The following is a 14097-nucleotide window of genomic DNA, read 5'->3' as shown; positions in this document are numbered from 1 at the left end:
CAAAGCTTTTCTGCAATAAATTTACTTCCTTCTCTCAGATTTTGAGTCTTTACAAATATATTCTCAAAGTTTTCATCTTCCCAACAGTTGGAAGCCTGGCTTGTATCAATATACAGCAACTCCCATGGTATAGTATTTGTAAATGTGTTGGACATTTTAGGATGAATCCTGTTTATTGACTAACTTGTAGTATCTTATCTGTTAATTTGGGAACTGTATATCTATCAGAATAGCTTAATTCTAAAAATCAATCATTGTTTATATCAGTAAGTAGCATGGAGAAATATGTATGTTATGCCAAGATTATTATTATAATAGGCTTTAGCTTTTCATATGAACTGTATGTTCTTTAACCGAAGCATAACAGTACTTTGTGTAGTACAGTAAAAGGAAATTAGTTCTTCTATTTTAACCTGTAAAATTCTTTACTCCATTAGCTCCTCATCTCCCAAATTCAAAATGGACTTAATGGACATACTTGGCAATAAATTATCACTTTAGCAAAGTATATATCACAAGTATTTTGACCAATTTGGGGAATAAACAAGATTTCATAGAACAAGCCTTACTCTTCTGGAATGTAGGAGCTGACAGTTATATTTTACCAGAGGAGTGTAATAAGAGCCTTGGTGGAGCATTGGTGGAGCAGTGGGCTAATGCCTCCTTAAGTAACACCAGCTGCCTGCAATTAGTGCAGGTTCGCATCCCACCAGGCTCAAGGTGGACTCAGCCTTCCATCTTCCGAGGTAGGTAAAATGAGGACCCAGATTGTTGGGGGCAATAAGCTGACTTTGTAATAATGCCGCTTGGGGGGGGGGGCAAAAGCCCTAATAAGCAGGCATATACATAGAATGAAGGCTATTGCTAAGCACATTTGATTTGTGCTTAGATTGTAAGCCGCCCTGAGTCTTCGGAGAAGGGCGGGATATAAATGGGATTAAAAATAAATAAATAAATAATATGTAAAATATTTTACCAAGCTACCTATTAATCAGATAGAAAAAAAACTGATAATAGAATGGGTTACAATAAACAATCACACTTGTATTGTCACTCATCGCATACATCAAATATATATTAAAACAACAAATACAAAAAATGAAAAGATCCACATTAAAAGATAAATACTACAAAAACAAATGATGCCTGTGACATGAATTAAGATCATATAAAATCTACTGTTGCTTATTTCATGGTGAGAAATGATTTATTTGTTTATTTATAGATACATATCCCCACTTTTAATTCATCTGAACATTCATTTTAAAAATATCAAAAAGAATATCAACAGAAGACTAAAAACAAAATATTACCACAATTAAAATCCCAATTTTAAAAGTTTCATCTTTTTGAAACATTATTTTAAAGCTTTTATTTAAACCAACTTCAATATTTTCAACAAAATATGTAAAATAATTTACCAAGCAAGTTATTAATTGGGTGGAAAATACTGATAATAGAAAGGGTTACAATAAACAATTAATCAACACTTGTATAGTCAACATCTGTCGGATAAAATCGCTTGGATTCGGACCGGTTTGGACTCCAGCTGGGCAGAGTCTGACGACCAGGACACGGGCGGTCTTGTCAATGTTATCTGGGAGAAGATTGATTCTGTGACCCCTGATGAAGTGGACAGGATTATGGGGAGGCTGAGCTCCACCACATGTTTATTGGATCTGTGCCCTTCTTGGCTGGTTTATGCAGCTAGGGAGAGGACACGAGGCTGGCTCCAAGCGGTTATATCAGCTTCTTTGAGTGAGGGTAATTTCCCCACCGTCTTGAAGGAGGCGGTGGTGAGACCTCTCCTCAAGAAGCCTGCCTTGGACCCAGCTGTATTGAACAACTTTCGTCCAGTCTCCAACCTTCGCTTTCTTGCGAAGGTTTATTTATTTATTTATTTATTTATTTATTTATTTATTTATTTATTTATTTTATATACCGCCCTTCTCCAAGGGGACTCAGGGCGGTGAACAGGGCAATACATAAAAACTAGATACAAAAATTAAAATTATTAAAACATGATTAAACAATGCCCATAAAATTAATACAAATTTAAAATTCAAATCGTTTATAAAAATCCCACCCCGTCCCATCAGGCCAGGCCAGCTTGTTTAAAAAGATGGGTTTTAAGATCGCGCCGGAAGGAGTGGAGATCGGGCGCCATCTGGAGCTCAACCGGAAGATGGTTCCATAAATCCGGTGCACCCACAGAGAACGCCCTCCCCCTGGGGGCCACCAGTCGGCATTCTTTGACCGGTGGCACCCTGAGGAGGCCCTCTCTGTGGGAGCGTACTGGGCGGAGGTTGTTGAGAGTGTGGTGGCGCATCAGCTCCCTCTGGTCCTGGATGAAGCGGATTATTTGGACCCGTACCAATCGGGTTTCAGGCCCGGGTACAGCACGGAGACGGCATTGGTCGCTCTGGTGAATGATCTCTGGAGGGCTCGGGATAGGGGATATTCCTCTGTCCTAGTCCTATTAGACCTCTCGGCGGCTTTCGATACCATCGACCATGGTATCTTGCTGCGGCGTCTCAGGGGATTGGGAGTGGGAGGCACAGTTCTTCAGTGGTTCTCCTCCTATCTCCTGGGACGCTCGCAGTCGGTGTTGGCAGGGGGGCAGAGATCGGCCCCTAGGTCTCTCGTTTGTGGAGTTCCTCAGGGGTCGGTTCTCTCGCCTCTCCTGTTCAACATCTACATGAAACCGCTGGGTGAGATCATTCGTGGTTTTGGAGTTGGGTATCATCAATATGCCGATGATACCCAACTTTTCTTTTCGACCCCAAACCACCACAGTGATGCCCTCACTGTGATGTCCCGTTGCCTGGAGGCGGTTCAGGTCTGGATGGGGAGGAACAGACTTCAACTCAACCCTGACAAGACTGAGTGGCTGTACATTCCGGCATCCCGGAATATTCAAAATGTTCCATCGCTGTCTATGGGGGGTGAGCTCTTACCCCCCGTGGATAGGCCTAGCAACTTGGGAGTCCTCCTAGATTCACGGCTTACCTTGGAAGATCATATAGTGGCCGTGACTAGGGGGTCTTTCGCCCAGGTTCGCCTGGTGCGCCAGTTGCGGCCCTATCTGGACCGGGATGCCCTGTGTACGGTCACTCATGCGCTCGTGACCTCTCGCCTTGACTACTGTAATGCTCTCTACATGGGGCTTCCCTTGAAGACCACTCGGAGGCTCCAACTGGTACAAAATGCGGCCGCGAGAGTTGTCTTGGGAGTTTCCCGGTACTCCCATGTTACACCTTTGCTCCGCGAGCTGCATTGGCTACTAGTTGTCTTCTGGGTGAGGTTCAAGGTCTTGGTCATGATCTTTAAGTCCTTACATGGCATGGGTCCGGGTTACCTCGGGGACCACCTGCTGCCGGCGTCAACTTCCCTCCGCCCAGTACGTGCCCACAGAGAGGGCCTCCTCAGGGTGCCTCCGGTCAGGGAATGTCGACTGGTGGCCCCCAGGGGGAGGGCCTTCTCTGTGGGTGCTCCGGCATTATGGAACCAACTGCCGGTTGAGCTCCGGATGGCATCAGACCTCCGATCCTTCCGCCGCGGGCTGAAGACCCACTTATTTGAATTAGCTGGTCTGGCCTGATGGGGGAATATGGGTTTTTAAATTGGTTTTTTAGTATTTTATTATTGTTGTATTTTAATTGGGCACTGGTTTAATTTCCTTTTAACTTTTGTATCGTTATTTATATATGCCCTGTGAACCGCCCTGAGTCCCTTGGGAGAAGGGCGGTATAGAAATCAAATAAAACTAAAACTAAACTAAACTAAACTCATCTCACAAAAAGTGACCCTGGGTGGGGTACATTAAATAAATGTTAAAACAACAAATACAAAGAAGTAGAAAATCCACATTAAAAGATAAATACTACAAAAACAAATATACAAACCTTGGGCAAAGAGGGGATAAAAATCATTACCTCTAACTAAGCCTCTGGTTCCCTGAGAGCCCCAGGCCTGATAACTTAACCAGGACATGAGGGAATTCTGGAATGTCAAAAGAGATGGAACTAAACTAATCTTGGTGGAAGGGAAAAATGTTTCATAATTTGGGGTCCACAGCAGATCTGGGACTTACCAAATGTAGGTTCCTAGCTGATAATACATCTAATAGGGCAGGGTGAGATAAGACATTTCACAAATTTTGTTAACACAATGAAGCATCAATGACATACTTCTGGAAAACAGATAACCAGGATCAATATCAATTTGACCAGTCTTTTGGATTATTTGTTTAAACAACCTATCTACATAAGAATAATTTGGAATTTCATATAGCAGTTCTCCCTTGCTTCAAAAACATTCTGAAACCAAATTTAATTGTACTGAAAAGGACAATAGGATTCGCAGATCAGTCTCATGTTCTGGAAGAAAAATGAGAAAAGCTATTCTTAGATATCAGTGTTAATAACTAAATACCTTTTACCTTCATTAACACATCTAAGTCACTAACTAAAAATAAAGACCGGGAGAGGGGGGAGCTATAAGAGAGTTAAGAAACTGAAAATCAAATACCGTAGTCAACTGTGCCATGAAGAGCATAACAATAATGCACCAAGAATATTGAACTTTGAATTTTATGAAATATTCATTCTTAATTTCAATTTTGAATGGTGTTAGTTATTCAGGATAATAAAGTTTGATTTCTCTTTTTGCTGTATTTGAATCCAGACAGTGATAGTTAAGTCATCTTCCAATCACATGATATCAATGGAACACTAACAGTTTTATTATAGACAAGGAATGTTGTTCTACTGATTTTCCATATAAGTACTCTTGAAAAGGATTGATTGGTTAGAAGATCAACAGCTCTAGATTTGAAAAACCACCAAGAGCACTTAAGTTAGCATTTTATAACTGCTGCAAGGACTAAACCAAGCAACCCTTTCAAAAGAAAAAAAAAGTTTGAAGACAGATGACAAGAAGTGGATTAAATGCCTCAGCTCCTTCCACAACCCCCCCTCCCACTCATTCCAGAAAGAAAACCAATAATTTAATGCTGGAACCTAGTCTCTATTACCATTTTTATTTCTACAGGGGAAAATGTCCAGATCACCAATTCTAAAAGCAGACTTCTCTGCTTTCAAAGTGTCAGGATATAATGTATCATTGCCAAAGCAAATTTATTCAGATGCACTTGGCCTGCTCAGTATGCAAATAGTCAGGCAACTAAATAATCCCAGAATGAAAAGTCCTGGGAAAAGAGAATCGATTTAATAGAATATGGCTTTTAAATTCAATGAGATTGAAAAACCATGGCTTCCAGGACAGAATAATGTAACTTGTACCACTTAGCTTGATGTATCTGTATTTTATAAAATATCTAATGGGAATGTGCGGAGAGACTATTTCTTTCCTATCAGTTCTCATTCTTGAATCTTCCTAGAAATATTTTGCAGGCAGTGAGTGCATGATTTTTTTTCTTCCATTCCTGATAAAGTAAGCCACCAAGCCACCTGTACATTGAATTAATTATGTACAGATGTTTCTTGTTGGAAATTTGATGTTTAGAGGAAAAGAGGAGCAATTACAAGTTCCAGGAATCATATGATGCCTGGCCAAGATCTAGGTTTTTGCTTCTTGATTATTTGAAGTGATGACATGTGGTTTACCGGTATATTATAAAATCATGAAAATCCATATTTATTCATATATATAACTTGGAGGGTGAGGAATGAAACAAATATTGGAATGTTCTCGGAGATTTGCCTATGGTCTATAAGTCTGGTAAGCAGAAATAAGCATTAACATTTTTTCATGTTTCTTAGCTGATTTTGCTTTGGCAATAAGTAGTCTTTACCTTGGTAAAAGAGGCAGTTGTTGTTGTAGTTTTTAAAGGAAGTATTATAAGCACCCACTTTCTCATTGGCTGAAGAACCCAAGCCGTAATGGAAGATTTACAGTATTCTCATACTGACAACTGGGACTTGTGACATTTAGGAATTTGATTACTTCTCCTGTTATGACGAAAAGAAAATAATCAGTCACAGTGCTTGGGTTTTGATTGTTTGGGCTATCCATGTCCAGGCAACATAAGGATAGCATTCTTAGATTCAGTACAATTTCAAAAGATACAACTAAACAATTTCTTGCAGAAATACAGGATAAACAGCTATATGATAGATTTCTATAGCAGACTGCTACATTTCAGTACTTAAGAAACCGATCGTATCTATAATAGAAAAACTGCATACATTCCACTAAGTAAATCTTTCACGAGTGTTACCACTCAGATTCATTTTAGCTAGGCCACTGCAAAATTGCTTGGGCATTTGCTCATGTAGGTGCCTCCCCTGCCTGCCCCAGATCATACAGTTGAGTTTGTGCCAAATTGAGGCTACCTATTCCTGTTAGAAACCAAAACCAAAGCAGCAAAAATAAAACAAAAATACTGGGTGCTGTATTTTTATTCCATTGGAAGAAGCCTCTTTTTTTTTTTTACTAAAAGTGAAAAAGTACAGATCAAATGGGGAAAAAAGCAATCTATCTGCTCTCAACCTTCAACTCAGAAAAAGAGAAGCTCATCTGGGAGAGCAGAACCAGAACAAGGAGAAGCACTCAGCTCTAAGAAAGGAGAGATCGGTTTTGTTTATAAATCTGTTTCCTGACAGGAAGTGGGTTTTACTGGTTCCTCCCGAGATTCCCACACTGAATGAGAATGCATCCACAACCTTTCCTAATGTGGAATCCTCCACAAATTTTACATAGCAACTGCTATTGCCACTTCTGACTACAAGTGTAGCTTAAACTATCTGAAAGGGATTACATTAGAAAAGTGATAGTATGTATTCCTCAGCATAAAGTTCAGTATCATATAATTTAGGGAAATAATTCTCATAAAGAATCATATCCACATGCTTATTACTGGGTCTTAAATTCAGTTACAGAAGTTATAATTTTTGCCTGGACTCTTCAAGTGACTACTTATTATTTTTTGCCCCTGTATGATTCATTCAGCCTAGGAATCATCACTGCCCAATCTGTTCCCTTCAACTGTGTTAAGACTCTAAGTCTCAAGACTGCCATTTTATCCACAATTAATAAATACATGCAGCTCTCTTTTCTTCTCTTCCCTTTTTGGGCTACAATTCTCTCTCTCTCTCTCTCTTTCTCTCTCTCTCTCTCTCTCTCTCTCACACACACACACAAACACTTCCACTTTTATACAGAGAGTTCATTCATGGAGAATAATTGCAGCATGAATTATCTATTAAAAAAGTGGGAATTTTTTCTAATACACCAATATGTTTCATCTAAAAATGGGATTTACTGAAATGAAGAATATAATCTACTTTTAGAACTTCAGGCTACGTATGGCCAGACTGACATTTTAAAGTTAGCTGTGAAGGTGACATAACTGTTGCTTTTTGGGGGTTGTTACAACTTCTGACACTAAAAGGAATGAATCAGTATTTTTTTTTCAATTAAAAAACTATACTACATCCTAGTCTTCTTGAGAGACTCCACATCTGTGTTATTTTTACATTTCATTTTTCTCAAACCTTAAAGACTCCAATTAAAACTATGGATATATTATACCTGCCAAGTCAGGATAGCTTTTTATGATTTAATAAACTGGATTCCAAGGTTTCGTAATAGATCTTTTAGTCTGAGATGCTGCCAAAGTTTTTGTTATTTCTGCAGCAGCAGCAGTAGGCCATCATAGCTTCACTTTTATCAAAGGTTACTTACTGTAAGCTACCAAGCAGCTGCCCGTCTTTAGAATATAAACTTTATACGCAAGTTTGAAACAAGACTAAGATGCTATAAAATATATGCTTAAACATGCTGAACAATTTCTTTTCAAATTCTCAACAAAACTGGGGCCAGGCAAGCAGGAAATACTCAGAATAGGCCATTTTTGTAAGGTTACCACAAGAATAATATTTAAAGTAGACTAAAAATATATGCCACAATTATCATGTAAGTCAGATGTAATTTTTCACGAAACACAAGGATATATTTGCAGGGATTGTTAAATGAGATAATAAGAACTTATATAATTATTTGAAATAATCTGCCTTTGTTCAAGCAAAACTTACATTTATTTCTCTGGAGCAGTATTCAACAGAACTGGAATTTTTATTCTTGAAACAACTGAATACAGGTGTTAAAACATCTAGCTCAGTCATGAACATTAAGAATGTCAATAAATTAGAAGAAGAAATATTGTAGCTAAAACTAGCTACATTCCTACTCCATTCTATTTTGGTTCATTCACACAAGAGATTTCATTTCTAACTAAAAAGGAGTACATTTGCATTTTAATGGGAAAAAAATGAGTTGGAAAACTTCTTCCACATGCAAAAGAAAAAAAAAGAAGAGAAGGAATGTAAGGAAATCCCTTGGATTTCCTACTAAGAATCAAAGAAATGTACATGACCTGGTCCATTGCTACTGAAGATATACTAGTTAGATATGTATCCCCAAAGGTTTAGAGATGTATGAATACAAGGGTGAATGTGTATTTAAATTGTTGTTAGCTGCGAAGTCGTGTCCGACCCATCGCGACCCCATGGACAGCGTTCTTCCAGGCCTTCCTGTCCTCTACCATCTTCGTACTTAAATTACCATATTTATAGTTCTTTTATAGTATTTCTTTTATTCAACATAAATATATGATCTTATTACTGTTTTGTATTTTTTTGTATTTTACATGTTGTATTCTGATATGTCCTAATCACTAATCACTAAACTATTACTATTACCAGCATATATAGAATGTACTTAATAAAATATCAGATTCATAATCTGGAATTCTCTAGTCAGTTCCGTAAAAAATTAAAGCTTTTCAAGACTTTAGAAGGATGGAGGAATTTCATATAGATAGTCATCAATTTATTATCAATCGCCTAATGACTGTTCAAAATTACAAAAGACTCAGGAAAAATTGCTTATGACCCATCTTTGAAGTTACTGCTGCGCCACCTAGGAGGTGAAGAGGAACTAAAGAGCCTCTTGTTGCGAGTGAAGGAGAGTGCAAAACTTGGGTTGAAACTAAACATTAAGAAAACCAAGATCATGGCACCCGGCCCTCTCAATTCCTGGCAAATAGATGGGGAAGAAAAGGAGGTAGTGACAGATTTTATTTTCCTGGGCTCCAAGATCACCGCAGATGGGGACTGCAGCCAAGAAATTAAAAGACGCTTGCTCCTGGGGAGGAAAGCCATGGCAAATCTAGACAGCACACTAAAAAGCAGAGACATCACCCTGCCAACCAAAGTGCGTATAGTCAAGGCTATGGTCTTCCCAGTTGCAATGTATGGCTGTGAAAGTTGGACCATAAGAAAGACTGAGCGCCAAAGAATTGAGGCCTTTGAACTCTGGTGCTGGAGAAGACTCCTGCGAGTCCCTTGGACTGCAAGGCGATCAAACCAGTCAGTCCTAGAGGAGATCAATCCTGACTGCTCTTTAGAAGGCCAGATCCTGAAGCTAAAACTCAAATACTTTGGCCACCTAATGAGAAGGAAGGACTCACTGGAGAAGAGCCTAATGCTGGGAAAGATTGAGGGCAAGAGAAGACGGGGATGACAGAGAATGAGGTGGCTGGATGGAGTCACTGAAGCAGTAGGCGTGAGCTTAAATGATCTCCAGAAGATGGCAGAGGACAGGAAGGCCTGGAGGAACGTTGCCCATGGGGTCGCGATGGGTCGGACACGACTTCGCAGCTAACAACAATGACTGTTTAAAATTACAAAAGACTCAGGAAAAATTGCTTATGACCCATCTTTGAAGTTACTGCTGCGCCACCTAGGAGGCCACATGATTTTATTTCACAGTTGGCAACCTTACGACCGGTTGCCAAGCATCCTGCGATCATGTGACCACCATTTGCAGTCTTCTCTGTTGGCTCCCTCAGAAAGTCAGCATTACCGGAAAAGAACTTTATACTTACTGTTCAGAAAGATTGCATTTGCTAGCTTTCTAGCCAAAATGCAAATTTTCTGAAGGGTAGAAAAACTAGCACACAGAAGAGGAGGGCTTACCATACTTTCTCCAGCCCAGACCAGCCATCATCTTTTGCACAATGAGGGGAGAGGAATCACCTTGCTGGGCCAGAAAAAGGCAATTCAGGATTCAAGCTTCCTTTTTCTGGCCCAGTCTGGCAGTTCTCTTTCACACATGAAAGAGAGGGAAGGGTTTGTGGTAGGCAGGAGAAATGAAGCTTGGCTCTTTGGTATCCAATTTTTGTTTTTCCAGAACAGCACAGGATTTCCCTTCTGTGCATGGGGGAGAACTGCCTGCCCTCTTTCAGCGGGCAGCTCTTTCATTCTGCCTGCTTAGTGACATGACTATAAGGGCCAGGTTTGCAGTTGTTGAATGAAGCAGACACATAGGCACCTCGCTAAATGACTGCAATTAATTAAACCAAAATTCCAGGCCTAATTGTAATTGTAAGTGGAGGACTACCCATACCATTGTGAATGAATATTGGAGAAAGGGGTCCTTCTCTATTATTTATCTGATATTAACTCCGTATTTTCAGAGAAAAGTACAGTATCACATATCTCCAACTAAGAAGTCTGTATAATGGCTGTGTCAAAATTCATTTATTTTTACAGTTAATATTCTGGTTGCACGGCTTTCCTTTATTATAAAGATTGGGCCAAGGTTAATTAGTTCCTAGTAATATCATAGACTACTATACCAGGGGTCCCCAACCCCCCGGTTTGTGGACCAGTACCAGGCCGCAGCATGCCAGCAACCAGTCTGCACAAACAAACAAAGCCCCATCTGTGGGATGCAGGCAGCACACAAAACCACGCACTCTCCGGTTCCTGGACAAACCTTTCTCCATGGAACCAATCCCTGTTGCCCAAAAGGTTGGGGAACTCTGTACTATACTACTCTCTGTATTGAATTATAATGCAATACAGTTATAATCATACATAATGGCTTGTGGAGAATTTTGTTGGCCATCTCTTAATGGAAATTGGCAATAAAAACTTAGTTTAAAGCTCCACATATTAAAGATTTTTTTGTAACAATTTTTTTTAAAAAATCTATTAGACAATTACATAAAATTGTGTTCCAATCTTACTTCATACAAATAGCCAATTAGAATTACCAATACACCTCTTATTGCTAACATTAATAGAAAAATCCTGATTTAGTTCTTGAAAGTAGGATTTGGAAAGCATAAGATTCAATAGGAAGCTATATATGAGGCGCCTATTTGGTTCCTAGCTACTGCATTTTAAAAAGTGTATTGTTCTCAAATCTTTGTGATAATGAGGGCTAGAAAATTCTAGCATAAGATTTAATGTTGTATTTTTTAAAATAGTTTCCCACAGCTTGCACATTTCCTAAAATGGAATATAAAAAAATATGAAACAGTAGAATTATCTGGAGTTTGAATAATACTGCAGTTTTACCGTACTTTTTTGAATATTATCTAGATTATTTTTTTTAAAGAACTAACATTAACAATATCAAGTGAATATCTTTCTCAAAAACTAATTCTTTGCTTATTCAAATATAAATTCCTCCCCTATACTCTAAAAAAAAATTTCATCTTAAATATTAGCAACATAAATGCCATGCAAACTTATCTCGTCCTTGCTAGCTATAGGGAAAGAAACTATCTTTGGTTGTAGGGACTTTCAGCGTCCACATAATTCATTTATTTTTTGAAGTAATTATTCCAAAGTGGTGGCATGACCATTTAGATCAGGGGTCTCCAAACTTGGCAACTTTAAGACTTGTGGACTTCAATCCCATAATTTCTCAGTCAGCCATGTTGGCTGAGGAATTTTGGGACTGAAGTCCACAAGTTTTAATGTTGTCAAGTTTGGAGACTCGCAATTTAGACATAAGATTAAAAAATAAATGGAGGACAATTATGTATAAAATTTAACAAATTAAATTATAAATTTAAAAAATGAATATTACTGTGAAAAATTATTAATTCATGCAGTAATCTGAATTAATTTAAAAGAATTCTACTACAAATTATTGAATTAATTGAAGTTGTTAAGTACTAATCCAAACAGTTCATGCATTTTTTATATCACAAGATTACAATAAATTTAAAACTAAATGAATCAACTGCCATCTAAAACAGAGGTCTCCAATCCTCTGGCCGTGGCCTGTTTGGAACCAGGCCGCACAAGCTATGGGTGAGTTGTGCACATGCACAGCTCCACTTGCATGAGTGACTTTACAATTATTAATGCACTTAGCAGAAAATACTGTTAATCTTCCATTTTCTTTCCAGTCCATAATACAAGAAATGTTCACCAAAAATTAGATAAGAGATATGGCCGTATCCAACATGTGTAGAGCCATAGAAAAAACAAAAAAGCAGACTCCTTACTAGGTCTGCTTAAAATGTCAGGGAACTTGTAGAGCAGTATCAAGCAAATGTTAGTCTGGTTTTCTGGAGCCTTTTCAAGTGGTTATGCTTTATCAACTCTCACAAAAATGGAAATTGCATACATTAAAGACTAGGTCCCCAATTAATCAAAGAACTTATTAAAATTACATCTGGGAAAGTGAAATTCTGCAATATAAATGCTACCATTTATTTTTAAAGATTATGTCAACTGAAGTTGGTTTATTTATATTTCAAAATACAGTACAAATAGAGACAGATACCAGTTCTCAGTTATAATACCCACAAGAAGAGAATGCTGGCAGTCTCTGGAAAGTCCTGAGCATGTTTGTATTCAATTAAGAGAATTCGTGTTAGTAAAAAGTAAGATAATCTTAATTCAAACAATATTTTGGGTGACCCAATAATTTACACTTCTGCACTTCCCCATTTTGTGCAGCATTCCTCTCAATTTGATCAGCATTTTTCCCCAGCAAAGTGAAACAGTTGTGCATGAACAGAGATAACAGGGAACAGCTTCCAAAGTAGCCACTCCTAAGAACTCTGAAGAACATTTTTAAAGGGTTTTTACAACATTAAAACCAAGGAAATTTCATATTTAAAGTACATTTACTTAGCACATTTTGGCATATAAAGCATAATAGCAACTAGAGACAAAGCTAAACAGGAAATAGAAACCTCACTCAAAATCAAAGAAACAAGCATTCAAACTATAGCTTGTGTCCTACTTTGCATCCAGAAGAGTGCAGAAGTGAACAACTTTTGTGAGGCTGAGGGCCAATTGGTGTTTTAAGTGTTGCATCAGGCAAAACACTGCTACATGTGAGCAGAATAAGGAAAAAAACCTGGGTTTTTAATTTAAAATTCAATACATAGTTAATATGATTACTTCTCACATATTTCAACATTTCTCAAATTGGAATGTTAAAATTCCAATTCTGTGGCAACTTTTGCAAGGCGTACCTCTGTTTTTAGAAAGTTGTATATGACCCTAAGAACAAAATTTGCACACCTCCGATTTGGCAGTCTTATATGATTTCTGTTTTAGGGATCAACCTTATTTGTGTCTCTGCATGCAAAACTTGAGGAAATTATTTGAGAAAATTCTAATCTTTATCTTAAAGTGTGTTATACTTTTGTTAGCTATTAACCACAATCTATTAATCACAACACTATGGAGATGCAGCTGGGAGTAAGTCTACTGTATATAATGGGAATTATGTTTGTATAAGTATGCTGTGAAGATAAAATAAGATCACTGCCAGAGTGGCACCATAACTAGATAATTTACATTCTTTGTTTTTCTTCTGGAACTAAATATACATGAAATCATATAGTTGGCCTTTTGATGGATCAGAAGTAGTTCAAATATCAGCTTACTGAGGCTTCCATTTCAGTTGATCTTGGCATACTTTAGAGGATCAGACCAACTGAAACAATTACAATTTCATGGTGGCTGCTAAGAATGCACCCTGGTGAAATATGAACTAAATAATATTTGGCTTTCAGATGCCAATCTGTCATAAATTTGTATGTTGGTGTTTTTGTCTTGTTCATATTTCTCCACTGATGGGGGAAATATGTGAAATGGGTTATCTGTAATCATATAGTTAGCACATGTCAGAAATAAAACACAACAACCATCAAGTAGTAGCAATTAGAGTGCTGCAGGAACATTTTGCTTCTGTACCATATTTATTTCAAAAAACTTTAAAACATATTGAAGAAGGCAATAAATAAAACACAAG

General features: G+C 38.0%; 1 protein-coding gene across 4 annotated transcripts in view; it reads right to left on the bottom strand.

The window, feature by feature from the left end:
- The window catches only part of MAPRE2 (microtubule associated protein RP/EB family member 2), a 64574-nt gene that overhangs the window by 23521 nt on the left and 26956 nt on the right, over positions 1 to 14097 (bottom strand). Inside the window, exon 3 of one of the 4 annotated variants that reach the window (XM_083360766.1) lies at positions 5816 to 5972. The exons of the other annotated variants lie outside the window; for them this stretch is intronic. The gene's annotated coding sequence lies outside the window, so the exon portion shown is untranslated. The remainder of the gene's footprint in view (positions 1 to 5815; positions 5973 to 14097) is intronic. 4 annotated transcript variants of the gene reach the window in all.

This window comes from Vipera ursinii (assembly GCF_947247035.1).
Source record: "Vipera ursinii genome assembly, chromosome: 3".
Taxonomy (NCBI): Eukaryota; Metazoa; Chordata; class Lepidosauria; order Squamata; family Viperidae; genus Vipera; species Vipera ursinii.
The sequence above is the reverse complement of the archived record's forward strand: the minus strand, read 5'-3'. Positions and strand labels throughout refer to the sequence as shown.